General features: G+C 52.1%; 1 long non-coding RNA gene across 3 annotated transcripts in view; it reads right to left on the bottom strand.

Annotated features, from left to right (window-relative positions):
- LOC140386691 (uncharacterized) overlaps nt 1-27999 on the bottom strand; it is a 289681-nt gene that overhangs the window by 210057 nt on the left and 51625 nt on the right. For all 3 annotated transcript variants that reach the window (XR_011933652.1, XR_011933654.1, XR_011933653.1), the window contains one exon: nt 485-662. This is a non-coding gene — a long non-coding RNA (uncharacterized lncRNA). The remainder of the gene's footprint in view (nt 1-484; nt 663-27999) is intronic.

Raw genomic sequence — 27999 nt, forward strand, 5'->3', positions numbered from 1 at the left:
GGGTCTCGCTCCCATCCTGCCTGACAGCCACAGGGCCTGTCCTTCTCCGGAAGTATGAGACGAACCACAAAACCGATCCCCTAGTCGAGCGGGTTATGCTTCTCCACGCTAATCCACAATATGCCTACGTGGCACATCAGGACGGGCGGCAGGACACAGTCGTCCTCCGGGACCTGGCACCCGCTGGTCCCCCACCCGATCCTCCACCGTCTACCTCCATTACCATCGCCCCCGCGCCTACACCATCTCCCTCTCAGTCGACGCTCCCGGAGTCGCAGGTCTTGACACCAGTGCACACTCCACAGCCAGGACTGAGGAGATCACAGCGGACGGTTAAAGTTCCTGATAGACTTAATCTATAAGTTTGATGGATTTTTTTTTAAAAAACAGGGGGTGAATGTGGTGGACCACTGTTATTATCCTTCCACTGTTACTTACAGCGTTGTATATATTCTCTATTACTGTTTGTTCCATTGTTACTCACTGTATTATATGTTGTTGTTCTTCCGTGGCTCCGCCCCACTGGATGTTGTATATAGTTGACTGATCTGTAGCCCTGTCTCCAGTCTGGGTTAGCAGCAGACAGGCTACATCTTAGAGTATTAAACCATTACTTTGTTTCCTACAACTTGCCTCGTGTGTAATTGATGGTGCATCAAATTCTAAAAGAAATGGATTAAAAGAAGCGGTCAGTGACATTTCTTCGGCTCAATGGAGAACTTGTTTATGCAACAAGTTGTTCGAATCTGAAGGAAGCAAATTCAATAGTAACTAATGAAAGGAAATTGGATAAATACCAGCAGGGCTATGGGGAAAGTACAGGGGAGTGGGACTAATTGTGTAGCTCTTCTCAAAGGCTGAGTGGTCTCCTTCTATGGTGTATTATTTTATTTATTTTTAAAAAAATTTTTATTAAAGGTTTTCATAAAATATCAATAACAAAATGAGAAAGAAAAAAGAACCCAACAAGGCTAAGTACAAAACACAATCTAAAAAAGCAACCCCCCAAACCCCTCCCTCCCTGTACATAAATAATAAATTAACATTAACACCCCGACTTAACACAACAGGTGTATACCCTCCAGTGTAAATAACATAAACAAAAAATAAAGTAAACCGCCCCCCCGAGCTGCTGCTGCCATTGACCAATGTCTATCGTTCTGCCAGAAAGTCTAAGAACGGTTGCCACCGCCTAAAGAACCCTTGTACCGACCCTCTCAAGGCGAATTTCACCCTCTCCAATTTAATGACCCCTGCCATATCGCTGATCCAGGATTCCACGCTTGGGGGCCTCGCATCTTTCCACTGAAGGAGAATCCTTCGCCGGGCTACCAGGGACGCAAAGGCCAGAATTCCGGCCTCTTTCGCCTCCTGCACTCCCGGCTCCTCTGCCACCCCAAATATTGCGAGCCCCCAGCCCGGTCTGACCCTGGATCCTACCACCCTCGACACCATCCTCGCTACGCCCTTCCAAAATTCCTTCAGCTCTGGGCATGCCCAGAACATATGGGTGTGATTTGCTGGGCTCCCTGAGCACCTAACACACCTGTCCTCACCCCCAAAGAACCGGCTCATCCTTGTCCCGGTCATGTGTGCCCTGTGCAGCACCTTAAACTGTATGAGGCCGAGCCTCGTGCACGAAGAGGAAGAATTCACCCTCCCGAGGGCAGCTGCCCACGTCCCCTCTTCGATCTCCTCTCCCAACTCCACCACCGAGGCCTCCTCTTCCTCATGCATCACCTGGTAAGTTTCCGAGATCTTCCCCCCCCCCCCCCCCCCCCCCGAGAGCACCCTGTCCTGTACTGTGTGTGGCAGTAGCCGCGGGAATTCCACCACCCGCCGTCTGGCAAACGCCCTAACCTGTAAGTACCTGAAGGTGTTCCCCGGGGGAAGCCCGTACTTCTCCTCCAGCTCACCCAAGCTCGCGAACTTTCCGTCCACAAACAGGTCCCCTAACTTTCGTATCCCTGCCCTGTGCCACCCCAAAAACCCTCCACCTGTTCTTCCTGGGGCGAACCGGTGGTTCCCCCGTAATGGGGTCCACATCGAGGCCCCAACTTCCCACCTATGCCGCCTCCGCTGCCCCCAAATCTTGAGGGCCGCCACCACCACCGGGCTCATGGTATACCTCCTTGGAGGGAGCGGCAGCGGCGCTGTTACCAGCGCCCCCAGACTCGTACCAACACAGGACGCCGTCTCCAGCCTCTTCCATGCAGCCCCCTCCCCCTCCATCACCCACTTGCGCACCATTGTCGCATTGACGGCCCAGTAGTACCCACAGAGGTTGGGCAGCGCCAGCCCCCCCCTGTATCTACTCCGCTCCAGGAACACCCCTCACCCTCGGAGTCCCTCGCACCCACACAAACCCCATTATACTCCTGTTAACCCGCCTGAAAAAAGCCTTCGGGATAAACACGGAGAGGCACTGGAACAGGAACAAAAACCTTGGGAGCACCGTCATTTTGATTGACTGCACCCTACCCGCCAAGGACAGCGGCAACGCGTCCCACCTCTTGAACTCCTCCTCCATTTGCTCCACCAGCCTTGTAAAGTTAAGCCTATGCAGGGCCCCCCAGCTCCTGGCCACCTGGACCCCCAAATATCTGAAGCTCCTCTCCGCCCTTTTTAGTGGGAGCTCCTGGTCCCCTGGCTGAACTACGAACAGCTTGCTCTTCCCCATATTGAGCTTGTACCCCGAAAAGTCCCCGAATTCCCCAAGGATGCTCATTACCTCTGGCATTCCTCCCACCGGGTCCGCCACATACAGCATCAGGTCGTCCGCATAAAGCGACACCCTATGCTCCTCCCCCACTCCGCACCAACCCCCTCCAGTTCCTCGACTCTCTGTGCCATAGCCAGGGGTTCAACCGCCAGTGCGAAGAGCAGGGGGTCAGGGGGCACCCCTGTCTCGTCCCTCGGTGCAACCAAAAGTACTCGGACCTCCTCCTATTTGTGGCCACACTCACCATCGGGACCTCATACAACAGCCTAACCCACCTGACAAACCCTTCCCCAAACCCGAACCTCTTCAGCACCTCCTACAGGTACCCCCACTCTACCATATCGAAGGCTTTCTCAGCGTCCATCGCCACCACGATCTCCGCCTCCCCCTCCCTCGCCGGCATCATGATAACGTTCAAAAGCCTCCGCACATTCGCATTCAACTGTCTCCCCTTCACAAACCCCGTCTGGTCTTCATGGATGATCTGCGGCACACAATCCTCAATCCTCGTGGCTAAGACCTTCACCAGCACCTTGGCATCTACATTTAGCAAGGAAATCGGTCTGTAAGACCCACATTGCAGGGGATCCTTGTCCCGCTTCAGGATCAAGGAGATCAGTGCCGGGACATCGTCGGGGGTAAAGCCCCCCCCCCCGCTCCCTTGCGTCATTAAAGGTCCTAACTAATAGGGGCCCAACAGGTCCATATCTTTTTCATAGAACTCGACCGGGAAACCGTCCGGCCCCGGTGCCTTCCCCGCCTGCATGCTTTCTATCCCTTTGATCAGCTCCTCCAGCCCAATCGGGTGCCCCAGTCACGCCAACAGTCCCTCTTCCACCTTTGGAAACCTCAATTGGTCCAGGAAACGGCCCATCCCTCCCTCCTCCCGTGGGGGCTCGGATCGGTACAATTCCTCGTAGAAGTCCCTGAAGACCCCATTGATGCCAACCCCACTCCGCACCACACTCCCCCCACCCCTGTCCTTAACTACCCTGATCTCCCTAGCTGCGTCCCGCTTCCGAAGCTGATGCGCCAGCATCCGGCTTGCCTTTTCCCCATACTCGTAGACCGCCCCCTGGGCCTTCCTCCACTGCACCTCCGCCTTCCTGGTGGTCACCAGGTCGAATTCGGCCTGGAGGCTGCGCCTCATCCTCAACAATCCTTCCTCAGGCTCTTCCGCATACCTCCTGTCTACCCTCACCATCTCCCCCACCAGCCTCTCCCTCTCCCCCCGCTCCCTCCTCTCCTTGTGGGCCTTAATGGAGATCAGCTCTCCCCTCACCACCGCCTTCAATGCCTCCCATACCATCCCCACTCAGACCTCCCCGTTGTCGTTGGTCTCCAAGTACCTCTCTATACTTCCTCGGACCCACTCGCTCACCTTCTCGTCCGCCAACAGCCCCACCTCCAAGCGCCACAGCGGGCGCTGGTCCCTCTCCTCCCCCATCTCCAAGTCCACCCAATGTGGAGTGTGGTCCGAAATGGCTATTGCCGAATACTCAGTATCCTCTACTCTCGCTATCAGCGCCCTACTCAAGGTGAAAAAGTCAATTCGGGAATAAGCCTTATGGACATGTAAGAAGAATGAAAATTCCCTCGCCCCTGGCCTTGCAAATCTCCAAGGGTCCACCCCTCCCATTTGGTTCATAAATCCCTTCAATACTCTAGCCGCCGCCGGCTTCCTACCCGTCCTAGACCTGGAGCGATCCAGTGCCGGATCCAACACCGTGTTAAAGTCTCCCCCCATTATCAGGCCCCCCACTTCCAAGTCTGGGATCCGACCCAACATACACCGCATAAAACCCACATCGTCCCAGTTCGGAGCATACACATTGACCAGTACCACCCTCTCTCCCTGCAACTTACCACTTACCATTATGTACCTACCGCCATTATCTGCCACAATGCTCGACGCCTCGAATGACACCTTCTTTCCCACCAAGATCCCCACCCCTCGATTTTTGGCATCAAGCCCAGAATGAATCACCTGACCTACCCACCCTTTCCTCAGTCTTACCTGGTCTGCCAACTTCAGGTGTGTCTCCTGGAGCATAACCACATCCGCCTTGAGCCCCTTCAGGTGCGCGAACACGCGGGCCCGCTTAACCGGCCCATTCAGTCCCCTTACATTCCAGGTTATCAGCCAGATCAGGGGGGCTACCCGCCCCCCTCCCCCGCCAACTAGCCATGACCCCTCCTCAGCCAGCCACGCGCCCGCACCCCCCACCCGGCCCGTTCCCCACAGCGGCATACTCCCGTCTCGACCCCCCCATTCGCTCCAGCTCCTCCTTGACCTTAGCAGCAGCAACTCGATTCCTCCCCCCGCCCGCCCCCCCCGGCTAGGACCCAGCCTTGCTGGTTTACTCCCCCCATTGCACTTCTGCAAGTCAGCTGACTCCTGCTGACCCCGGCCACTCCCGCCTCCCCTTCGACTCCTCCCATTGTGTGGCACACCCTCCTCTCCCGCTCCCCATCCACAGGCTCTCCCCCTCCCACTCCGTTCTAAGCGCGGGAAACAATCCTCGCTTCCCCGCCCCGGCCCCGCCCCCCCCAGTCTTCAGCGTGGGAAAAAAGCCCGCGCTCTCAACCTACCAGGCCCCGCCACCAACCAAAACAGTGCCCAATCCGTCCCATCCACCCTCCCCAACCCGAAAGAGAAAAACACAGAGAAAAAGAAACCCAAAACATTGCAAAGGCCCCCCCCCCACCCCCAAACCAAAAATAGACATAACACATCCACCGCAGTCCCCAATCGCCCATCCCGACCCTCAGTCTGTGTTCAGCTTCTCGGCCTGAACAAAAGCCCACGCCTCCTCCGGAGACTCAAAATAATGGTGCCAGTCCTTGTAGGTAACACACAGTCACGCCGGCTGCAACATGCCAAACTTCACCCCCTTCCTGTGCAGCACTGCCTTCGTTCGATTGTACCCGGCCCTCCTCTTCGCCACCTCCGCACTCCAGTCCTGATATATCCGAACCTCCGCGTTCTCCCACCTGCTGCTCCTCTTCTTCTTGGCCCACCTGAGCACACACTCCCGATCGACGAACCGATGGAACCGCACCAGCACCGCCCTTGGAGGCTCGTTAGCCTTGGGCCTCCTCGCCAACACTCTATGGGCCCCTTCCAGCTCCAGGGGCCCCTGGAAGGACCCCGCTCCCAACAGCGAGTTCAACATGGTGACCACATAGGCCCCCATGTCCGGCCCCTCCAGCCCCTCCGGGAGGCCCAGAATCCGCAGATTCATCCGCCTCGACCGATTCTCCATCTCTTCGAACCGCTCCTGCCATTTCTTGTGGAGCGCCTCGTGCGCCTCCACCTTTACCGCCAGGCCCAAGATCTCATCCTCATTGTCAGAGATCTTTTGTCGAGCCTCTCGGATCGCCACCCCCTGGGCCGTCTGTGTCTCCAGCAGCTTATCAATAGAAGCCTTCATCGGCTCTAGCAGGTCCGTTTTAATCTCTCTGAGGCAGCGCTGGATACCCTCCTCTTGCTCCTCTGCCCAATGCCTCCACGCTGCCTGGTCTCCGCCTGCCGCCATTTTGTCCTTCTTCCCTCCCTTCTTCTGGTCCACCACCACCTTTTTTGTCGCCCCACTCCTAGTTAAAGCCATATACTGACGGGGAGCTATTATTAACTCCTTCCCACACCGGGAAACGTCGAAAAAGTGCCCTTGGGGGCCCTGAAAAGTGCCCCAAAAGTCTGTTTTTGCGGGAGCCGCCGAATGTGCGACTTAGCTCCGCATAGCCGCAACCGGAAGTCTCGAGAGGGAATCCTTTAGGCAGTGTTCGCTTCACCAATCTGCCCCAAAAAGTCTGTGGAAACTCCTGAAAAAGGTCTGAGAGTCCGTTCCAGACAGGAGCTGCCGAATGCGTGACCTACTCCTCCATGGCCGCCACCGGAAGCCTCGTCCCCACTTCTTCGGTGGCCTTGGTAGATCTTTTCACAGTTGTTCCCTCTGCTGCTAGAATTCACCTTTAATAAAGGCCCTCAAGTCAGCTTGCAGCTTTAAGCTTGCCCCTCCCCTGCCTGCATGCTGGAAGAGGCTCTGTTTATCCTGCAGTTCCAGCCAAATCTTTTACTGATTCTGCCGGGTCTGGTAACCAAGAGACATACCATTCCTGGGGGACACTGACGGGGGAATGTTGCAGTCTTCTTCCCACACCGGGAAATGTCAAACAAATTCCGTGGGGGTCCTGTAAAGAGCCCAAAAGTCCGTTCCAAGCGGGAGCTACCGAACATGCGACCTAGCTCTGCATAGCCGCACCCGGAAGTCATGGTGTATTATTTTATGATACGTTCATCACAGTCACTCCTCATTTATATGTTTACATTATGAATATCAGTGGGTTAATCACTCACAGGCCCATCACAGTTCGGTCCAATCTTATTTTCAACAGTTATACACTCACATTGACTAGCAAAGATCAGTGCGGGTGGAACCAAAGGGTGAAATTGGGTTTGGATAGCCCAAAGTAGGAGATGATGCATCAGTTTTCTTTCTCAATAAGAAAATCAGATGGGATGTAAAATGGGCTACTGATGCACTATTGCCCTAGAATAATTTACATCCATAATGGGCAGAGTTTAGTGCCCTGTTCTGAGGCATATTTGGAGGGGGAGTACATTTAATTGGGTGAGACGATGCTGGTCAAGTCCAAGGCAGGAAGGCTCATGGGTGGCCTTCTCACCCTGCCTCCACTTGAAGTCCTTAAGTGGACCCCTAAGTGGCGTCATCCTGCTGCCGCTTTTATTCAACCAGTGGCAGGCAGGGCAGTTGCCATGAGGGGGGCCTAAAAAGCAAACCCTGTTTTGTTTGCTTATCTGCTTTTGGAGGCGGGCCTAGTCTAGTGCCTCATCAAGGGACCCAGCACCGGGAAGAGGGCCCTGCAGAGCCAACCCCTGCATTTCCTGTCAGCGGGTGAGACCTCCATTGCCTGGATTAATAATGCCCTATGATTTCTCAGGTTTTTATCCTAAGGAGTGTATTTTTCACAGAGAATAACCCAATGTTCGGCTCAAGCTTCAATGGTGAACTGCAGAAGCCTTGGGATAAACAGTGAGATTTTTGTGTCAATGTTACCACCATTGAAATCTAAGGTAGCCTCCTAAAATTGGATTTAAAAAAAAACCAGTACACGCCATGAGTGAACTTAGTGAATTTGTGATTATTATAGTTTGGTAATTTCCCTCTCTGATAATGGTTTGATGGTTTGACATGGTGAGTCACCATGGAAGATGAGGTTCATGATTTGAAGTGGTTATTTTTAGTTTACTTCTAAAAAAAGGCTTCAAATACCCATAGGGCAGACATCCCAATATAAGTGCTCTGATTTGCCCGTTCTTAATGTTTGCCACTGATCTTGCGCAAGGTCCCAGGATTGGGAAAGGGGCTGCAAGTAGAGGGTCATTAGTTTGAGAGCACTTCATATATAACATTTTTGACCTTTCACCTTGGCGATACAACTCATAATCCCTGTCTGATTTCCCAATCAGTTTCACATGTATGAGGTATACCGAGTCTCACCATGCTGGGTATCAGTGTTGATTCGCTGCTGGGCTATCGCTGAAAGAAATACCTTGAATGCTGAAGAGGACTGCCATTTTTTTTAAAGGGACTGTTGCAGGCACATGTTCAGTGTTTCCCGGGTTCACCAGGCACCCCAGTGTTGCCAGGGATCAACAGCCTTTAGGACAAACAGGGCATCAACCATTGATATATACAAAGTAAAACAAAGACTTGCATTTATAAAGCATCTTTCACAACCTCAGGACATCACAAATGGTTTTACAGCCAAAGAAGTATTTTGAAGTATAGTCACTGTTGTAATATAGGGCACGATCTACCGGCCGCATTGCACCTGAAATGGAGGACGACGTGGCCGGTAGATCCCAGGAGAGGGCTTCCCAACAGTCTCACAAGGTGTCGCGATCAGAATCCCGCCCACAATGGGATAGACCAAGCCTTGCGCGCCCAAGTAGGTTTCACACCCACTTAGGCGTGATTACCCAGGATCTACCAGCCTCCTGCATCTACCGGCCTCCCCACGGAGTCCCCAGCGGGGACCAGGCGGAACAACACCCAGGGGATATCTTGGGCCATCGGAGGCCCCTGGCTGATCAGGGACAGGGCAGGGTGGCCCCCTGGCTCTCACCCTTGAATGTGGGCACCTTGGCTCTGCCACCTTGGCACTGTCACCCTTGCACTGCCAAGGTGCCCAGGTGGCATGGCAAAGCTGGCAGAAGCACTGCCAGGGTGCCAGTGTGCCCAGGTGGCACTGCCAAGGGTCAGGGCCTTAGGGGGCTCTGCCCATGAAAGGAGGGTGCAGGGCATATATGAGGGAGCCTCTGGAAGGTTGGGAGGGGAAGGATGAGGTCCTGGAAGAGGGGGGGAAAAGAAAGGGGTTGTGGGAAGGCCTGAAAAGGAGGGGCCCTCAGAGTCCCCATTATCGTGTTAGGTACACTGGTATAACACTGGCTGCAAGTGGATGCAGCATAGATCAAAAAGATACTCCAGACCTTGAAGTTAGTTCAATCAGGTTTATTGGACTAATAGCAGAGTTCTCTTGTGAGTTCGACTCTCTGCTAACTTAAGTGTGGTTACTCTGTCTGACTGAACCAGACTAGCTCTTAGCCACGTGGTGGGGGTGTGAGATTGTAACAACACCCTTGACTGACTCTCTAGATGTTCATCAGTGGAAAGTGTCGGAGTGTGAGTGTGAGTGCCTCGTGTCTTTTATAGTCAGATCCCACCCCTGAGTGTCCTGCCTGCTTATTGGTCATGTCCTGTTCTCTGTGTCCATTAGCTGCTTGTCTGTATATCATTATGTGTGTGTCTGCATATCATGACATCTTCCCCCTTTTAAAAATATTTGAATGACATATGTGAATGTATTTACAAGAATAGGCCAATTTCAACATATAAACATGTGAAAACAGCTGTCTAGTGCGAGAACACAAGAACAAAGCAAACAGAACACATGTTCATAAGTTCAGCCGCTGTGGCTTGCGTCTGATCCCGGTCGACCGCTGGAGAGGTGGTGGTGGGGACGACAGCGCCTTGATGGGTGGGATTGAAGCCTGACTGGTGGCCTCGTGAGTCAAGGTATCAGGAGGTGGGAAAACAGCAGAAGGAAACGGAGAAGAATGTGGTTGCGGGCAGGCAACTTTGCGCATTGCCCCTCTGTTTCGTCACACAACAGAACCATCAGCCATAATGAAAGCAAATTACTGCGGATGCTGGAATCTGAAACGAAAGAGAAAATGCTGGAAAATCTCAGCAAGTCTGGCAGCATCTGTAGGGAGAGAAAAGAGCTAACGTTTCGAGTCCGATGACTCTTTGTCAGCCAGACGCACAACATACGAGCAGGGGGCAGCCAGTCGAACAACGACAGCTGGAGCTTACCAGCCTCCATCAGGGATCTTGACCCGAACAGTGTCTGATGGGGATAACGTGGGCAAATCGGTGGCATGAGCATCATAGCCCTGCTTTTGCTGGTTTCGGAGCTGCTGCACCTTCTGCAGCACCGGGAGGTGATCCAGGTTGGGCAAGTGTATGGCTGGAAGTGTCGTTCGCAAGTCCCTGTTCATCAGGAGTTGAGCCGGCGACATGCCAGTGGACTGTGGGGCCGCCCTGTAAGCAAACAGCACAAGGTGAATGTCAGACGCAGAATCCGCGGCCTTGCAGATGAGCTGCTTCACTATGTGCACCCCTTTCTCAACTTTTGCGTTTGACTGCGGATAGTGTGGGCTGGAAGTGACGTCTTTGAACTGATACGACTGGGCAAACAGAGACCATTCATGGGTGCTGAAGCACGGGCCATTGTCACTCATGACAGTGAGTGGGATACCATGCCTGGAGAACGTCTCCTTACAGGCCTTGATGACGGTCCGAGATGTGAGGTCCGAGAGCTTCACGACTTCAGGGTAATTGGAAAAATAATCAATGATTAACACGTAATCACGACCATTTGCATGAAAGACGTTGATGCCAAGCTTGGACCACGGAGAGGTTTCGATTTCAAGCATTGACAGGTCGCACAGTTAAGGACCATGTTCGCGATGTCCTGGCTGATCCCGGGCCAGTAGACAGCCTGCCTGGCTCTGCGTCTGCACTTTTTCACACCCAGGTGGCCCTCATGGACTTGACGGAGCACCAAGCTCTGGAGACTGTGTGGAATTACAATCCGGTCCAGTTTGAGGAGGATACCATCAACCACCGTCAGGTCGTCCTTTACATTGAAAAATTGAGGGCACTGCCCTTTTTGCCAGCCATTGGCGCGGTGTTGAATAACACGCTGCAAGTGGGGGTCTTTGGCTGTCTCCACACGGATACGAATCGCCTTCTCATCAGATGCCGGGAGAGCGCGAGCACACAGCTACACCTGTGACTCAACCTGTGACTCAATTTGCCGGATGACTTTCAGGGTTCACTAGGCACGGTGATGGAGCGTGACGGCGTATCGGCAATGATGAGCTCCTTGCCAGGCGTGTAGACCAGGTCAAAGTCGTACCTTCTGAGTTTGAGGAGGATGCCCTGCAACCGAGGCGTCATGTCATTCAGGTCCTTGTGGATAATGTGGACCAGAGGCCTGTGATCCGTCTCGATTGTGAATGTCGGCAGGCCGTAGACATAGTCGTGAAACTTGCGAATGCCAGTGAGAAGGCCCAGGCATTCCTTCTTGATTTGTGTATACCTTTGTTCGGTGGGCATCATTGCCCTTGATGCGTAGGAAACCAGTGCCCAGGATGAGGTGTCATCGCGTTGCAGCAGGACCACACTGATGCCATCCTGGCTCGCATCTGTTGAGATTTTAGTTTCCCTGTCTGGGTCGAAAAATGCCAATACGGGTGCAGTGGTGAGCTTGGCTTTCAGCTCCGACCCATTCTGCCTGATGGGCCGCCTTCCACTCAAAGGCAGTGGACTTCTTCGCTAGGTTTCGTAGGGCCGTGTTTGGGATGAACTTGCCCAGGAAATTGACCATGCCCAGGAAGCACAATACCGCCTTCTTGTCTTCCGGGACCTTAATGGCTTGACCTTGTCTGTGTCCGGGCACACGCCCTGCTGAGAGATCTGGTCTCCTAGGAACTTGAGTGTCGACATGCCAAAGCAACATTTGGCCCTGTTCAGTTTCAGGCCATTGGCGTGGACACGGCGGAATACCAGCTGGAGACGAGAAACATGCTCCTCAGGGGTCGTGGACCATATGATGATGCCGTCCACATACACACGAACCCCTTCGATGCCTTCCATCATCTGCTCCATGATGCGATGAAATATCTCCGATGCCGAGACGATGCCGAACGGCATACGGTTATAGCAGTACCTGCCAAACGGAGTGTTGAAGGTGCAGAGCCTTCTGCTGGACTCATCCAGCTGGATTTGCCAGAATCCATGTGACGCATCTAACTTCATGAAAAACCTTGCATGTGCCAGCTCACTGAGGAGTTCCTCCCTTTTCAGAATGGGGTAGTGTTCACGCATTATATTCTGGTTGAGATCCTTGGGATCAATGCAGATGCGCAGGTCTCCAGAGTTTTTTAACCACCACCATCGAGCTGACACAGTCAGTCAGTTTGGTTACTCTGGAAATGATCCCCTGCTACTGCAGCTCCTTGAGTCGTTCCTTCAGGCGCTCCTTCAGCGGAGCCGGAACCTGGCGTGGTGCATGGACCACTGGCTTGGCATCAGGTCGCAGTAGGATCTTGTACCGATATGGCAAAGTGCCCATCCCCTCAAACACATCTGGATACTGAGCGAGGATGTCGTCAATGCCAGCTTGAAAATCCACGTTGGAGAATGTCGTTGAATAAACCCGCTGCACCAGGTTTAGCTTTTTGCAGGCATGCGCGCCCAGTAGGGATCCCTTTCCGGCTTGACAATTTCTTTTTTTTTAAATATATTTTATTAAAGTTTTTCGATCAAACAAAAATTTCCCATTTTACAACTTTGTAATAATATATACATTGATCGTTTTTTAAATAAATAATATATGCTAACTATCAGCAACTGCCAATAACAAAATAAGAAACAACAGAAATAATAACTAAGATAGTAACTTTGTGAAATCAAATATAAATAACTAATATATAAACACACACATAAAACCCCTGAAGACCCAAGTGAGCCCCCCCCCCCCCCCCCCCCCCCCCACCCCACCCCGGGCTGCTGCTGCTGCCTTTCCTATTTTCCCTTATCGCTCTGCGAGATAGTCGAGGAACGGTTGCCACCGCCCGGTGAACCCCTGAGCCGAATCTCTTAGTGCATATTTTATCCGCTCCAGTTTTATAAACCCTGCTATGTCGTTGATCCAGGCCTCCACACCCAGGGGCTTAGCTTCTTTCCACATAAGTAGAATCCTTCGCTGGGCTACTAGGGACGCAAAGGCCAACACGTCGGACTCTCTCGCCTCCTGCACTCCCGGCTCATCTGCAACCCCAAATATAGCCAACCCTCAGCTTGGTTTGACCCGGACCCCCACCACCTTCGAGATCACTTTTGCCACACCCACCCAGAAACCATGCAATGCCGGACATGACCAAAACATGTGGGTGTGGTTTGCCGGGCTTCCCGCGCATCTCCTGCACCTATCTTCCACTCCAAAAAACCTACTCAGCCTAGCTCCAGTCATATGCGCCCTGTGTAGAACCTTGAATTGTATCAGGCTGAGCCTGGCACACGAGGACGAAGAGTTTACCCTACTTAGGGCATCTGCCCACAGCCCCTCCTCGATCTCTTCCCCCAGCTCCTCATTCCATTTTCCCTTCAGCTCCTCTACCATCGTCTCCCCCTCGTCTCTCATTTCCCTATATATATCTGACACCCTACCATCACCCACCCATGCCCCCGATATCACTCTGTCCTGGATCTCTTGCGCCAGGAGCTGCGGAAATTCCCTCACCTGTTGCCTCACAAATGCCCTCACTTGCATATAGCGAAATGCATTCCCAGGTGGCAACCCATATTTTTCTGTCAGTGCTCCCAGACTCGCGAACGTCCCGTCTTAGAACAAGTCCTGCAATTTCGCAAATCCTGCTCGCTGCCAAGATTTAAATCCCCCATCTCTCCTTCCCGGGACGAACCTATGGTTGTTCCTTATCGGGGACCACACTGAGGCACCCGTCACTCCCTTATGTCGTCTCCACTGCCCCCAAATTTTCAGAGTTGCCACCACCACTGGGTTTGTGGTGTATTTTTTCGGGGAGAACGGCAACGGCGCCGTCGCCAGTGCTTTTAAGCTAGTTCCCCTACAGGACGCCATCTCCAGTCTTTTCCACGCCGTTCCTTCCCCTTCCCTCATCCACTTACATATCATTGGCAAGTTGGCGGCCCAATAATAATCACTTAGATTCGGCAGTGCCAGTCCCCCTCTGTCCCTACTGCGCTGCAGGAACCCCCTCTTTACTCTTGGGGTCTTTCCAGCCCACACAAAGCTCATAATACTCTTGTCCACCTTCTTAAAAAAGGCCTTTGTAATTAGTACAGGGAGGCACTGGAACACAAAAAGAAACCTCGGAAGGACCACCATTTTAACCGCCTGCACCCTGCCCGCCAATGACAGGGGCGCCATGTCCCACCTCCTAAAGTCCTCTTCCATCTGCTCTACCAGTCGTGCCAAGTTAAGCTTATGCAAGGTTCCCCAATTCTTGGCCACCTGGATCCCTACATACCGGAAATCTCTTCTTACCCTCCTCAACGGTAAATCGTCTATTCCCCTGCCCCGTTCCCCGGGGTGCATCACAAACAGTTCACTCTTCCCCATATTCAATTTATATCCTGAAAATTCTCCAAACTCCCTGAGTGTCTGCATTATCTCCGGCATCCCCTCCACTGGGTCCGCGACATACAGCAACAAATCATCCGCGTATAATGACACCCGATGCTTTTCTCCTCCTCTAAGTACCCCCCTCCACTTCCTAGAGCCCCTCAGTGCTATGGCCAATGGCTCAATTGCCAACGCAAACAGTAACGGGGACAGGGGACATCCCTGTCTTGTACCCCTATATAGTCGGAAGTGGTCAGATCGTTGCCTATTTGTAATCACACTTGCCACCGGGGACCTGTACAGGAGCTGAACCCATCTAATGAACCCCTCTCCAAATCTCCTCAGTACTTCCCACAGGTAGTCCCACTCCACTCTATCAAATGCTTTCTCTGCATCCATCGCCACCACTATCTCTGCCTCCCCCTCCGGTGGGGGCATCATCATCACCCCCAACAGCCTCCGTATGTTAGCATTCAATTGCCTCCCTTTAACAAACCCCGTTTGATCATCATGCACCACCCCAGGGACACAGTCCTCTATCCTCGTCGCCATCACCTTGGCCAAAAGCTTGGCATCTACGTTCAAGAGGGAAATAGGCCTGTATGACCCGCACTGCAGCGGGTCTTTGTCTCTTTTCAGGATCAGCGATATCGTCGCCTCCGACATCGTCGGGGGCAGTGTCCCCCTTTCCCTAGCCTCATTAAAGGTTCTCGTCAGAAGTGGGGCCAGCTGGTCCATTTATTTCCTATAGAACTCCACCAGGAACCCATCCGGTCCCGGGGCCTTCCCTGCCTGCATGTTCCCAATTCCTTTTACCACCTCCTCCACCTCAATCTGCGCTCCCAGTCCAGTCATCTCCTGTTTCACAACCTTCGGGAACTCCAGCTGGTCTAGGAAATGCTTCATTCCCTCTTTCCCTTCCGGGGGTTGAGCCTTATATAGCCTCTCGCAAAATACCTTAAACACCCCATTCACCCTCTCCGCTCCGCGTTCCATCTTTCCTCCTCGTCTCTAACCCCTCCGATTTCTCTCGCCACCCCCCTCTTCCTAAGTTGTTGGGCCAGCAGCCGGCTCGCCTTCTCTCCATATTCATATCGTCAATCTCCGTCTTTCCCAGTATAGCCCTTCATCTGGAGCCTCCGCATATTGCCTATCCACCCTCAAAATCTCCTCCAACAATCTCTCCCTTTCTTTACCCTCTTGTTTTCCCTCATGGGCCCTTATGGAGATCAGCTTCCCTCTAACCACCGCCTTCAGCGCCTCCCAGACCACTCCCACCTGGACCTCTCTGTCATCTCGAGGTACCTTTCAATACATCCCCTCACCCTTACACATACCCCCTCGTCCACCAACAGTCCCATATCTAATCTCCAGAGTGGGCGCTGCTCCTTTTCCTCTCCTACTTCCAGATCTACCCAATGTGGGGCATGATCTGAAATGGCTATAGCCGAATACACCGTTCCTGCCACCTTCAGGATCAGCGCCTTTCCCAGGACAAAGAAGTCTATCCGGGAGTACACTTTGTGGACCTGGGAGAAGAAGGAAAACTCTTTACTCCTTGGTCTGGTAAGTCTCCAGGGATCCACTCCTCCCATCTGCTCCATAAAGCCCTTAAGCACCTTGGCCGCTGCCGGCCTCCACCCGGTCCTAGATCTGGACCGGTTCAGCCCTGGGTCCAGCACCGTGTTGAAGTCCCCCCCCCCATTACCAACTTTCCCGTCTCCAGGTCCGGGATGTGCCCCAGCATACGCTTCATAAAGTTCGCATCATCCCAGTTCGGGGCATATACGTTCACCAGCACCACCGTCTCACCTTGCAATCTGCCACTCACCATCACGTATCTACCCCCACTGTCCACGACTGTGGTCTTCGCCTCAAACAATACCCGTTTCCCCACCAGTATTGCCACCCCTCTACTTTTCACATCCAAGCCAGAGTGGAATACCTGTCCCACCCATACTTTTCTTAATCTGACCTGATCCGCCAGTTTCAGGTGCGTCTCCTGAAGCATGACCACGTCTGCCTTTAGTTTCTTTAGGTGCGCAAATACCCTCGCCCTCTTAATCGGCCCAGTCAACCCTCTCACGTTCCACGTGATCAACCGGGTTGGGGGGCTCTTTAACCACCCCCCTCGTCGACTAGCCATCCCCTTTTTTAGACCAGCTCCTCACCCGGTTCCCACGCACCCGCTTATCCCCCGGACGGTGCCCTCCCGTCCCGACCATCCCATCCCGTAACAGCTCCCTCTTCCCCTTAGCAGCAGCAACCCAGTTAACCCCCCCCCCCCCCGCTAGATCCCTCTCTAGCTTAGTTGCTCCCCCCATATTGCTTCCGGAAGTCAGCAAACTCTGTCTGACCTCAGTTTCCCCCTTTATCCTCAGCCTCCCATTATGTGAGGCCCCCTCCTTCCTGCGCCCCCTTTTCCCGCCACAATTTCCATAGCGCGGGAACAAAGCCCGCGCTTCCCTCTCGGCCCCGCCCCTGATGGCGCAGCTCCCTCTCTCCTTCCCCCTCCCCTTCCCCACCGGCGCCCACATTTCTTCATGTGTCCCCCCTTCGAGGGGAAAGAAAATTTGCCCCCATCTGATTCACAGTCCCTTGCCACCACCTCGCTACTTCATTTCAAACACTCATTCTCAAATCTAGTCCATCTTCTCCTCTTCAATAAATGTCCATGCCTCCTCTGCCGTCTCGAAGTAGTGGTGTTTACCCTGGTGTGTAACCCACAGTCTTGCCGGCTGCAACATTCCGAATTTCACTTTCCTCTTGTGGAGCACCGCCTTGGCCCGATTGAAACTCGCCCTCCTTCTCGCCACCTCCGCACTCCAATCCTGATACACGCGGATCACCGCGTTCTCCCACCTGCTGCTCCGTGTCTTTTTCGCCCATCTCAGGACCATCTCCCTGTCCTTGTAGCGGTGGAACCTCACCACTATTGCTCGAGGTATTTCTCCTGCCTTTGGTCTTCTCACGAGGACTCGGTACGCTCCCTCCACTTCCAGGGGGCCCGTCGGGGCCTCAGCTCCCATTAAGGTATGGAGCATCGTGCTCACATACGCCCCAACGTCCGCTCCCTCTGCCCCTTCGGGAAGACCCAAGATTCTTAAGTTCTTCCTTCTCGAGCTATTTTCCAGGGCTTCCAGTCTCTCCATACACCTCTTATGCAGTGCCTCGTGCGTCTCCGTCTTCACCACCAAGCCCTGTATCTCGTCCTCGTTTTCGGCAGCTTTTGCCTTCACTCCACGGAGCTCCATCTCTTGGGTCTTCTGCGCCTCCTTTAACCCCTCAATCGCCTGCAGCATCGGCGCCAGCACCTCCTTCTTGAGCTCCTCCACACATCGCCGGAGGAACTCCTGCTGTTCCAGGCCCCATACCAACTGGCCTCCCTCCGCCGCCATCTTGCTTCTCACTTCCCTTCTTTGCCGCTGCTCCAGAGGATCCTCCGCAATCTGGCCACTATTATCTCTTCTGTCCATTCACTTCCGGGGGGGGACTCCCTTCTATGTCGCCTCACAGTGGGTTTAGCCTTCGAAAATTGCCATTGGGGCTCTCGATAAGAGCCAAAAGTCCGTTATAACGGGAGGTGCCGAAACGTGCAACTTAGCTGGTCTTAGGAAGTCCCGGCTTGACAATTTCAAACCTTAGCCGTGCATGGGTGCTCCAGTTGGAGACGAGTAGATGGCAGGACCCCAGTGCCGTGATGGCATTACCGTTATAGTCTCGGAGCTGGCAAGCTGCTGGAAGGACCTTGGGGGTGCTTCTTGATGCATTTGAAGTCTGCCTGTGAGAGGAGGTTGGCAGAAGCACCCTTGTCCAGCTTGAACTGGATGGAGCAGCGGTTGACCTGTATCACAGCACGCCATTCTTCCTCTGAATCCACAGCGAGGATGGACTGAATGCGAGGGGAGTTGGGTGTGGCATGTTCACGTGTAGTAATGATGCCCACTCGGTAGGCGGACTCCTGGCACTCGTCCTCTGAATCCGTTGTACTGCCAGGATCAGAATCCTGTAATCGTCGTTGCACATTCTGGACGCGCCATCATCGGAATTGGGAGCGCTGGCCTCTGACTGGTGGTGCAGACCTGCACAAGGCTGCATAGTGTCCAGGCTTCCTGCAGTTTAAACATCGCCTGCCTGTTGCAGGGCAGTGTCCCTTTAAATGGCCGTTGCCGCAGTTCGGGCACGTCATGACGTCAGCATCATGATGCGGTGTACGTCGTCGCACATGCGCAGTGCGGTCGGCAGACGTCTGCACCTGCGCAGTGAGTGTCGGCCGCTTCGTTATCCCGTTCGCATCGTGCATGCGTGGGGTTCCGGGAAAAGCACGCGAGATGGCCGCTGTCTTCAATGCTGAGGCGCTGCATCCGGGAGATGGCCTGCACACTCTGCCTCGTGGGAGGCAAGTTTCTAATTTTCAGCCGATTTGTATTGGGAATACCGATTTTGTGCGTGCTCATGCACTGTACATGGTTCAATCGCGACCGGCAGGGTCATATGCTTGATTTTTAAGAGCTGCTCTCTCAGAGGATCAGAGTTAACTCCAAACACGATTCGGTCTCTGATCATGGAGTCAGCAATATCACCAAAGTTTCAGGACAGCGCTAGCAGGCGGAGGCTAGTTAAGAAGGCACTGAAAGATTCATCTTTACCTTGAAGATGTTGTTTGAATATGTAGCGCTCGAAGATTTCATTGGTGTCCACTTCACAGTGACTATCGAATTTGTCCAGGATGGCCTGAAACTTTGTCTTGTCCTGGCCTTCGGTGAAGTTAAACGAGTTGAAGAGTTTGATGGCTTGATCACCCGCTGTCGAGAGGAGAAGCGCGATCTTTCTTGCATCAGACGCACCCTCGAGGTCTGAAGCTTCGACATACAGTAGAAACCTTTGCTTGAATATCCGCAAGTTGGCACGGAGATTGCCAGAGGACCTGAGCTGGTGAGGAGCCGGAATCTTCTCCATGGTGCCGGGATACATTTGCTGGTTGTCACTGTCGTGTTATTCACCTTGGGGTAACACGGACTGCAACAGGATGCAGATGAATGGTAAAGCATACACCAAACATAGGCGTTGGTTCAATACAATTTATTGAACTTCTGTAACAATGCACACAGCTGGCTGTGGGTTGACACTCTACTACTCTAAGTGTACTAACTCTAACTTACTAGACCAGGCTAGCTCTGATCCACGTGTAGAAGGTGCTGACTGATATATACACCCTGACTGTCACTACAGTTGTCACCAGTGGAAAGAGGCGGAGTGCTGATGCCTCGTGTGTTTTATACTTGGAAGCCCCTCTCTGGTGTTCTGTCTGGTGATTGGTCGTGTTCTGTTCTGTATGTTGATCGGCTAACCTGGGTGTCTGTCACTTCCTGGTTTGACCTCATGATGTGCATGGGTGCATATTATGTTATTCCCCCCTTTTTAAAAAAAAAATGTTGGTTGCTTAGAGCATATACGACATATTTACAGATATAACTATTTACAGCAAATGGCGAGTGAATGCATTTGTACATGTCAGGTGTCCAGTGTGCAGATACAGAACAATATGTACAAAGGAAATATTTATAAGTCCAATCTCTGGGGCTGGCATCGGATCCTTGTCGACCGCCTGAGAGGTGGAGGTGGGGACGACGGCACCTTGACAGGCGGGATTGCAGCCAGATTGGTGGCCTCGTGGAGCGAGGTGTCCGGAAAAGGCATAACGACAGCTGGGAACGTGAGATCCGGTGGTGGGCAAGCAAGTTTGCGTAGTGCCCTTCTGTTGCGCCTGACAATGGATCCATCAGCCATGCGAACCATGAACGACCTGGGGTCAGCCTGTCGAACAACAACAGCTGGAGCTGACCAGCCTCCACCAGGCAACTTGTTGCGAACAGCATCTTCCGGAGAGAGCACAGGCAAATCAGTAGCATGAGTATCGTATGCCAGCTTTTGCCGGTTTTGGAGTTGCTGAACCTTTTGCAGCACTCGGAGGTGATCCAGGTCAAGTAAATGAATGGCCGGAACAGTCGTCCGCAGGTCACGATTCATAAGGAGTTGTGCTGGGGACATACCGGTGGACAGAGGGGTTGCCCTGTACGACAGGAGCGCAAGGTTAAAGTCAGAAGCTGAGCCCAGAGCCTTGCAGAGCAGTTGCTTCACGGTATGGACCCCATTTTCGACCTTCCCGTTAGATTGCTGGTAATGCGGGCTCGAGGTAATGTGCTTGAACTGGTATAGCTTCGTGAAGTTGGACCACTCTTGGCTGTAGAAGCTCATGACCGTGAGCGGAATACCATGCCCGGCAAATGCCTCCTTGCAGGCCTTGATGGGAGGTCGGACAGTTTCACCACTGCGGGGTAACTCGAGAAGTAGTCAATTATAAGCACAAAGTCAAGTCCAATGGTGTGAAAAAGGTCGATTCCCACCTTAAGGCCACAATCTTGTGTTCCTGGAGTGTTTCTTTGGGCTGAGCAGGCTGAAAATGCTGGCAAGTCGCACAATTGAGGACCATGTTGGATATGTCCTCGTTGATGCCAGGCCAATAGACAGCCTGCCGGGCCCTGCATCTGCATTTCTCGATACCGAGGTGTCCCTCGTGTATCTGTTTGAGCACTAAGCTCTGGACGCTGCGAGGAATAACGATACGATCCAGCTTGAGGAGGATCCCCTCGACAACTGTTAGGTCATCCAGGACATTAAAGAACTGGGGGCATTGCCCTTTCTGCCAACCATTTGCAAGGTGATGTATGACCCGCTGCAGAAGAGGGTCCTTGGCACTCTCTTCTCAAATGTTGACGACTCGTTTGTCTGAGGCCGGGTGGTTGCTGGCACACAGTTGTACCTGTGCCTCAATTTGGCGGATGAAGTCGACCTGTTCACAGGGCAAGGTGATGGCGCGAGTCAGGGCAACCGCAATGATTAGTTCCTTGCCCGGTGTGTAAACCAATTCGAAATCAAACCTGCGGAGTCGAAGGAGAATGCGCTGAAGCCTGGGCGTCATGTCATTCAAGTCCTTGTGAATGATTATGGAATAGGGGTCTGTAGTCAGTCTCTACTGTGAAGGTTGGTAGACTGTAGACGTAATCATGGAACTTTACAATACCGGTGAGGAGGCCCAGGCACTCTTTTTCTATCTGAGCATACCTCGGCTCAGTGGGAGTCATGGCCCTGGACGCATGGGTCACTGGAGCCCAGGACAAGGAGTCCTGCACCAATGCCGTCCTGGCTGGCGTCGTTGGGAGATTTTTGTCGCCCGCTCTGGGTCAAAAAACGCTAATACCGGAGCAGTGGTGAGCTTTGCCTTTAACTCGAGCCACTCTGCTTGATGTGCGGGTAGCCACTGAAAGGCAATGGACTTCTTCACCAGATGCCGGAGAGCTGTGGTGTGTGATGAGAGGTTGGGAATGAACTTTCCCAAGACGTTAACCATACCCAGGAAGCGGAGTACCGCCTTTTTGTCTTCCGGGGTCTTCATGGTGTTGATGGCCTTGACTTTGTCCGAGTCCGGTTGCACGCCCTGCTGGAATATTTGATCATCCAAAAACTTGATTGATGACATGCCAAAGGAGCATTTGGCCTTGTTCACCTTGAGGCCGTTGGCATGCATGCGTCTAAAGACATGTTGGAGACGAGATATGTGTTCCTCTGGGGTCGTGGACCATATAATGACATCATCAACATAAACCCGCACACCCTCAATGCCCTCCAGCATCTGTTCCATGATCCTGTGAAAGATTTCAGAGGCTGAAACAATCCCAAACGGCATGCGGTTGTAACAGTACCTTCCGAAAGGTGTATTAAACGTGCAGAGTTTCCTGCTGGACTCGTCCAGTTATATCTGCCAGAAGCCACGCGATGCATCTAGCTTCGTGAAGAATTTGGCATGTGCCATCTCACTGGTTAGTTCCTCCCGCTTCGGGATCGAGTAGTGTTCCCGCATTATGTTCCGGTTAAGATCTTTGGGATCTATACATATGCACAACTCTCCTGAGGGCTTCTTCACACAGACCATCGAGCTGACCCAGTCAGTCGGTTCCGTCACTTCAGAGATTATACCCTGGTCTTGGAGCTCCTGCAGCTGCGCCTTTAAACGGTTCTTCAGAGGAGCCGGCACCCGGCGTGGGGCATGGATCACAGGCTTGGCATCAGGCCTGAGTAAGATTTTGTAGCGGTACGGCAGCGTGCCCATCCTACTGAACACATCCGGGTATTGTGACAGGATTTCGTCAATGTCAGCCTGAAGATTCATATTGGCAGAGGACATGGCATGTATGCGCTGGAGATGGAGTAGCTTGCATGCATGGGCACCAAGCAGGGAAGCCTTGTCAGGCTTGATGATTTTGAATTGCAGTGTGGCTTTGATGGCCTTGTTGGAGACATGCAGGTGACAAGACCCTAACGCAGTAATGGCATTGCCATTATAATCAAGCAGCTGGTAGGCCGGCGGAAGAATTTTTGGCTGCCTTTGGATGCGAGCAAGATCTGCTTGAGATATGAGATTGGCTGAAGCACCAGTGTCCAGCTTGAACCGGATGCTGCATTGGTTGACTTGTACGACAGCACGCCATTCGTCCGCAGAATCCACGTTGAGGATGGATAGGCGTGTTGCTGAATTTGAGGAGGTAATTTGTATTTGGTAATGATGCCCACACGATATGGGGACTCCAGGCAGTCGTCCTCTGGATCCGTGGTGTTACTAGGTTCCGAATCCAGCAGCTCTTGCTGCACACTTCAAACTCGTTTGCGTTGGAACTGGGATCGCTGGCCCACGATCGGAGGTGCAGACTTGCACAAGGCTGCATAATGGCCAGGCTTCCCACAATTTAAACATCGCCTGCCTCTTGCAGGGCATTGTCGCTTAAGTGGGTGGTGCCACAGTTCAGGCACGTCATGACGTTGACGTCGTAACGCTCGATGTGCATCGTCGCACATGCGCAGTGCGGTCAGCCGCCGCTCACACTTGCGCAGTGTGGTCTTCGGCCGCTTTGTTCTCCCGTCCGTGGTGCGCATGCGTGGGACCCCAGGAAAAGCGCACAAAATGGCCGCCTTCATCGATGCTAAGGCACCGCATTCGGGCGATGGCCTGTACACTCTCTGCCTCGTGGGAGGCAAGTTGGTCCTGTTCTGCCGATTTAAGGTGGGAGTAGCGACTTTTCGCCTGTTCATGCACTTTACACGTCTCGATGGCTACTGGCAGGGTCATGTTTTTTATTTTTAGGAGCTGCTCCCGCAGGGGGTCGGAGTGGACCCCAAACACGATCTGATCCCTGATGAGGGAATCAGCGGTGTCACCGTAGTTGCAGGATTGCGCTAATATGCAGAGATGAGTTAGAAAGGATTGGAAAGGCTCATGCTTACCCTGAAGGCATTGCTGGAAGACATAGTGCTCAAAGCTCTGGTTCGTTTCGACTTCACAGTGACTGTCGAATTTGGCTAACACGGTCTGGAACTTGGTCTTGTCCTCGCCGTCGGCAAAAGTGAGCGAATTGAAGATTTGGATGGCCTGGTCCCCCGCTGGCGATAGTAGCAGCGCGATTTTTCTGGCATCGGACGCATCCTTGAGGCCCGAGGCCTCAATGTATGGACTGAATTTCTGCTTGAAGACCCGCCAGTTGGCGCCGAGATTGCCGGAGATCTGGAGCTGTGGAGGGGCCTGGATCTTCTCCATGCCACTGGAAGGCACTTGCTGGTCGTCACTGAATTATTCAAGCTAAATTACTTAGAAGAAGTAGACTCCTGGTATCATGTCGTGTTATTCACCTTGGGGTAACACGGACTGCAACAGGATGCAGATGAAGAGACACCAAACGTAGGCGCTGGTTCAATATGATTTATTGAACTTCTGTAACAATGCACACAGCTGGCTGTGGGTTGACACTCTACTACTCTAAGTGTACTAACTCTAACTTACTAGACCAGGCTAGCTCTGATCCACGTGTAGAAGGTGCTAACTGATATATACACCCTGTCACTACAGTTGTCACCAGTGGAAAGAGGTGGAGTGCTGATGCCTTGTGTGTTTTATAGTTAGAAGCCCCCCTCTGGTGTTCTGTCTGGTGATTAGTTGTGTTCTGTCCTGTATGTTAATTGGCTAACCTGGGTGTCTGTCACTTCCTGTTTTTACCTCAGGATGTGCATGGGTGCATATTATGACAGTCACGGAACGGACTAAGGTAAGCCACCTTAAATTAGTAGTCTCCTGGTATCATGTCGTGTTAGGTACACTGGTATAACACTGGCTGCAAGTGGATGCAGTATAGATCAAAAAGATACTCCAGACCTTGAAGTTAGTTCAATCAGGTTTATTGAACTAATAGCACAGTTCTCTGTGAGTTCGACTCTCTGCTAACTTAAGTGTGGTTACTCTGTCTGACTGAACCAGACTAGCTCTTAGCCACGTGCTGGAGATGTGAGATTGTAACAACACCCTTGACTGACTCTCTAGATATTCATCAGTGGAAAGAGGCTGAGTGTGAGTGCCTCATGTCTTTTATAGTCAGATCCCAACCCTGATTATCCTGCCTGCTTATTTGTCATGTCCTGTTCTCGGTGTCCATTAGCTGCTTGTCTGTACATCATTATGTGTGTGTCTGCATATCATGACACCCATAGCAGGGTGTCATCAATTGGGGTGGGGAGGTGTGATAGTGCCCATGTAACTGAAGCACACTTAGAGATCGGGGCATCCTTTCAAAATGGTGGTCCGGTCTCGGAGGAGCCGGTCTGGCCAATGAGTTCAGCTCCCCATGATGTAAATAATTCTAAATGTGGGCTAGCCTGGTGAGAAACTCCCCAGGGCCCAAAAAAGTGACTAAACGTGGCTAGATAGAGGTGAGGAACTCTCTGACAGAGCTGGAGAGAAACTACCAGCAAAATCCGCCACAAATGACACTTAGAAACTTTTCCGTTAGATCGCGCCCATAGGAAATAATCCTCAAGTACTGCACTGGAGTGTCAGCCTGGATTTGACGCTCAAGCCCCTGGAGTAAGGTTTAAACCCATAATCTTCTAGCACTAAAGATGGAAGTAACACCAAAGGCTCAGTTTATCACTGGAGCATTCAATGTGATAACAAAATCAAAGAGGTCAGTGTCAATGGTAGATTTGTTTGACTCAAAAATAAAAACAACCAGGAACAAGTGCTTTTTCTTTGCTCCCAGGTTATCACCACAAAACTGACAGGAAAGAGGAGAGCAATATTTCTGGTTGTGACTGTCAGGCTGAGAAAGTTCTTGATAGTTTGTGATGCTGCTGCTTCTGTCTATCATGCTCCTGCCAGAATGCCAGAACTGCAGGAATACGTCAAGGATAAAAGTTACAAACTGACTCAAAATAGCTAAAACCAGATGATAACGACACGTTGCTCTCACATATCTTCACCCTCCTGCAGGTGCTACAATAAAAAAAATCTACTTATCTCTCACTGCATTGTTCATTTCATTTCATTTTCATTTCATTTCATATTGTTCATGAACAAATGCATATTTTTTAAATAGCTCTTTGCGTCATTGTCAGTCGATTCATTACTCCTACTCTGCTCATCTTCCCACTATTTCTCTCTATCTGGCTCTTGGATATAACCTATTATCACCGTGGGCAAAATTGAGTGGCTGGCCCCAAAGGTAACAGTAGAACACGTTGTCTGGGAGGATGTGAGAGGTGGAGATTCTGAGGCCGAAGTGAATGGAGCAGGTCAAGAATCTTAACACACCTCTAACCTCTTGTCCTCTCGCCCCCAGGCTCCAGATTATAGGTAAATGACTCTTCCTGTCTTCAGAGGATGGAGATTGGACAGCACACAAGTATCACTGATTTCTTTGGGAAGATTGCGGCAGGTGTGCCATGTTGTGCCACTGCCAGTAATAGCAGATGGTAGGAATGGACACAGAGGACGGCTTTGCATCAAAAAAAAGCACTCAAGAGAGTAATGAGACTGAATCCAAATGACCTAATGCCTGTATATGGACCACAAAGTAAGCTGCAAATATCGGATAAGTTGCTTTACAAACAATATTGTTAGCCTGCTGGAGGGTTTTCAAAAGAAAACTCGAAGACTATTGAGAAGAATTTGAATTGGCCAAAAAATCTTGAAAGGTGATAAGGGTTGACCATTCTAATTTATTACACTCAACTGACAAATCAAATGTATTCAGACAGCTATTCGAATTTCAGGTGCCAAAGTCCTTCAAATCCTGTTACACGGAGGATAAGGCACATGCAGGAAAAGGCTACTCATGACTTAATGTTGTGTATTCAATGCATATTATACTTGTTATTGCAGAAGATGGTTGCAAGGAAGACAACATCATGTTTCACGGAGGGAGCCCTCATCAAACCTCAAGATGGTGTCGAGCAAAGACGCAACAACCTGTACTCGCGATTGGGCAGACGTCCAGCCAGCAAGGTGACATACGCCATCCGGGAGGCTCTGGCCACAATAGTGAGTGCCATACACTCCACACGAGGACAGGCTACAGTGCCAAAAGAAGATAAATGAATTTCTTTGTGCAGTCAGGGATAAGTCTGCTTCCTCATGTCTCGCACTGCATCCCTTCACACACCCATCACACCTCCACGATGATCTCACTCACACCCACCTTACAGGGTCCTAGGACATGTCATTCCACCCTCCCCGCTCCCCTCCCCATTATCTCCCTAGTAGCTCTTCTGCTCCTCATCCCCGCTCCCACGCATGCCAGACTTCATTACCATCTGGGCTGGCACGACTCCTGCCTACACTTTCCCCATCTGTCTCAGTGCAGGACAAACTCTAGCACAACTAGTGTTACTGGGCACACCCTGCCGGAGTCATGCCTGAGCTCAAGACCCTAACCCCGTTTGAGAAAAGGGCCCTTGAGCTGGCATGTGAGGAGCTGGACCGCACCTATGTAGAGAGAAAGGTGGCAGCATGAGACAAAAGTGAGACCCCTCAAAGCATCCAGCCAAGGCATAAGCCTTACATGAGTTAACTTTCTTCTATCAGTCTGGCCCTATCCTCCATTAAAGCCATTTTGCTTCCTTTGCAGGTCAATCGGTCGACCAGCCAGACCATCTTTGTGCCCTTTAGAGACCTAAGGCTCAAGCAGCTCTCAGGGAAACATCTCGGCGATCAGCATCGAAGAGGCCTCAAAGCTGGCACTTGCATCCACCAGCAAAGCAGGTAGTCACACCTCGGTGGGAATAAATAGTAGGCAGGTTTCTGGGTTACTCATTGGTGAGCACCTCACAGCTGATGATCCACAGCAGGCGGAGGTTGTGACGTCCCAGGGATTTGGCACTCAAGAGGGATGCCAGAGCGCAGGACTCTGCTGAGGCCCAGTCAGATTACATTCCCTTGGGCTCGGCCATCCCACAGCTGCTGGAACTACAAAGGTAGAGTTGTGAATATCAAGAAGAGATGTCAGCATCCCTCTTCAGACTGCAAGGCCGACTGGAGGAATCCCATCATAGATTCATAGTATTTTCAGTGCAGGAGGCCATTCGGCCCTTCGAGTCTGCACCGGTTCTTGGAAAGAGCACCCTACCAAGCCCAC

This window comes from Scyliorhinus torazame, chromosome 12, assembly GCF_047496885.1.
Source record: "Scyliorhinus torazame isolate Kashiwa2021f chromosome 12, sScyTor2.1, whole genome shotgun sequence".
In the NCBI taxonomy this organism is placed as follows: domain Eukaryota; kingdom Metazoa; phylum Chordata; class Chondrichthyes; order Carcharhiniformes; family Scyliorhinidae; genus Scyliorhinus; species Scyliorhinus torazame.